The sequence below is a fragment of the Pseudophryne corroboree genome, chromosome 6 (genome assembly GCF_028390025.1).
Source record: "Pseudophryne corroboree isolate aPseCor3 chromosome 6, aPseCor3.hap2, whole genome shotgun sequence".
Classification (NCBI taxonomy): domain Eukaryota; kingdom Metazoa; phylum Chordata; class Amphibia; order Anura; family Myobatrachidae; genus Pseudophryne; species Pseudophryne corroboree.
This window is the reverse complement of record NC_086449.1, coordinates 727,107,227-727,110,541: the sequence shown is the minus strand read 5'-3', so window position 1 is coordinate 727,110,541 and position 3,315 is coordinate 727,107,227. Positions and strand designations below refer to the sequence as shown.

The window sequence follows — 3,315 nt, the reverse complement described above, 5'->3', positions numbered from 1 at the left end:
CCCTATCTTACATGGGGCGCGCCAATGTCGTTTCTTGCACACAGCGCTAAAATGCCTAGTTACGGCACTGGTCCTTCTGAAGATGTTGATATGCAGTGTGATGATGCAGGGCCAACCCCAAAAAAGATAAGTTGGCTTCACTCCAGATGTGAATGAATGCCAACATGGTGTTACATTTACTAAGATGGTAGTTCTCTTTAAGATGGGATGTTGCCCATAGCAACCAATAAGATTATACTTGTAAATTTTTATACCCCTTCTACAAGATAATATGTCTTATTTGTTTGGTTGCTATGGTTAACGTCCCATCTTAAATAGAACTCCCATAGTAGTAAATGTACCCCATGGTGTGGTACACTTTAAAAAAAAAAAAAAAAAAACATTGCTGAGCAGGCTTGTGTGTTGTTGTGCTACTGATTTATCCTTAAAACAGCCATGATGTAGTCACTTTGGCATTAAAGTGTGCTTTCTGCCTTGCTTGTATAATAGGTAATGTGAGTAAGTTAGTAATGTTTTCTTTGACTCTTCTTTTCAGATGCTGCAGTTGGAGATCCCAACAGTTTTCCGGCAATTTTCCTGCGCATAAAAGGCCATTTGAGGGCAGTAATTGCCGATATAGAGGCAATGGAGACATTTTTTTTATTTTTATTTTTTTATTGGGTTAACAGTTTTATATCTGAAAAACAAAAACAAAAAAAAATAAATACAAAAATTGATTAAGTTAAGCGGATGTTGTGTTTATTTATGCTATAAAGGAACAGCACATTGGCGTGCAGAAATTGGTGACCTAAAACAGTTCACACATCTTACTTTAGAATAATTTTATAAAAATACACCAACAAAAATTTTAATTAAAAAAACACGTTAGGAGGTTATGGATTATAAATACATGTGAACACATTTATTCACACACTACACATCTACACAATACTACAAACATTTGCATTAGACCAGGCACATTACCCATATCTATATTTGTAAATTTCCCAGATCAATGTTTATGGCCAATTATGCCTACAAAGTTTTCTTCTGGTATTCTTTGAAGACTTAATTGGTCAGGACCATTGTCATTCATTACACTAATTGGATTCGTAATTGAGGAGGGCTTGTGGTCTTTAACTGAAAGGTGTAATTTCACTCAATAGGAAAAAAAAACCCATTGTTGTGCGTTTTTCCGCAAAAGTGTGCACTTTTAAGAAGAATGTGTAAATCTACGAAAACTTTGTATTTTTACATTGAGGTTTGTGTTAATGCGATGGTTTCGCATTGCTGCGATGTCATTTGGCGTACGCCCACTTTATGTTATACTGTGGACGAATTAGCAAAAATACGTTGGAGGTGGATATTCGCTATTTTGCAACATGTTCGCTATTTTGCAACATGTTCGCAACATGCATTACATACCTCCCAACATGACCCTCTCCAGGAGGGACAGAATGCTCTTCTCCTGGACTTCCCTCTTAATTTATGATTGCCATCACCTGTGCTGAAACACCTTTCTGATCGATTAACCTGTTCAACACAGGTGCCGGCAATCATACATTAAGAGAAAAGTGCAGAAGCGGAGCATTTTGTCCCTCCTGGAGAGGGTCATGTTGAGAGGCATGCATTAGGATATTTTTGTGTTATCCTCCTGCGATGAAGAGGGTTAGTTAGGGAAGTAGAGAGCAAAGGCGAGCCCGGGTGATGGGGGAGGCGGCGCTAATCCTGGGGCCATGTCATCCCTGCCAACGCCGCATCACGGTTAACCAGCTTCAGTTGTTCTCCCGTACAGGCCGGAACGTCTTTCATGGTTTCCTACTCCTAAAGGGTGCCAGTGTAATATCCACAGACACTCTGCCTTGCGTTATCAATTTCTAATAAACCCATGAGAAGAACCTTCATACGCCTGGCTCATCTTCTGGACAAAGAAACCTTACTCCCAGATTCGCCTACACCTAACCCGGCTCCCCAATCCACACCCAGCGTGACACCCTGTAATATCGTGGTCTGTGAATGAGAGCAACAGCAAATTACTATAAAAGGAAGCACTATGTAGCCTCATCATTTTTTTGACAGAAATATTTTTATTGGGGGAATTGAAACATGAGGCCACAGACACCTTAATGGTTGGACTTAGCTACTCTCTCCAGTTCATCTTTCTTCTTCTTGATGGCGTAGGAGTTAGAGGAGCCCTTGGCTGCATTGATGAGCTCATCGGCCACACATTCTGCAATGGTCTTAATGTTCCTGAACGCAGCTTCGCGAGCACCGGTGCAAAGGAGCCAGATAGCCTGATTGACTCTTCAGAAGGGGGACACATCCACAGCCTGTCTCCTCACTGTTCCAGCTCTGCCAATACGCATGGAGTCTTCACGGGGACCACTGTTAATGATGGCGTTCACCAGCACTTGCAGAGGGTTCTCCCCAGTCAGCAGGTGGATGATCTCGAACGCGTGCTTCACAATTCTGACAGTCATTAGTTTTTTGCCGTTGTTCCTCCCGTGCGTCATGAGGGAGTTTGTGAGACGTTCCACAATGGGGCACTGGGCCTTGCGGAAGCGCTTAGCGGCATAACGCCCCCCCCCCCCCCCGCTGTGAGGCAGAAACTTGGCATATTTCTCTTTCACAGCAATGTAATCCTGCAGCGATATGTCATTGATCTGGACGTCGTCTGTACTCCACTTCCCAAACAGCTTCATTTCAGGGGTCTCGGCCCCAACAGGAACAGTTTTCCAGTCTGCCATGGTGTCAGCTCGGCTATATGGTGACTGGCTGCAGCTCGGAGCGGAAAGAGCCTCATAATTTTTTTGGTAGATGGGAAATACTGAAACAGCCACAATATGGAATTAAAATAGTAATATTTCAGTATTTATGCAAAATACCTCAGTACTGTGGGGGTCATTCCGAGTTGAGTGCTACCTGAATTTGTTCGCAGCGCAGCGATCAGGCTAAAAATCGGCAGTTCTGCACATGCGTATGAGGCGCAATGCGCATGCGCGATGTACGGGCAAATATGTAGTTTTGCACAGGGTCTAGCGATGCATTTCAGTCGCACTGCTGGCCGCAGAGTGATTGACAGGAAGAGGACGTTTCTGGGTGGCAACTGACCGTTTTCAGGGAGTGTGCGGAAAAACGCAGGCGTGGCTGGCCAGACGCTGGGCGGGTTTGTGACGTCATATACGGAACTGAATAGTCTGAAGTGATCGCAAGCGCTGAGTAGGTTTTGAGCTACTCTGAAACTACACAAAAAATGTTTGCAGGCACTCTGCAATACAACCATTCGCACTTCTGCTAAGCTAAAATACACTCCCAGTGGGCGGCGGCATAGCGTTT

At 43.7% G+C, this 3,315-nt stretch overlaps 1 pseudogene; it reads right to left on the bottom strand.

Annotated features, from left to right (window-relative positions):
- Nucleotides 1-2,077: 2,077 nt before the first annotated feature.
- LOC134935624 (small ribosomal subunit protein uS7-like) lies at nt 2,078-2,738 on the bottom strand (annotated as a pseudogene).
- Between the last annotated feature and the right edge of the window lie 577 nt (nt 2,739-3,315).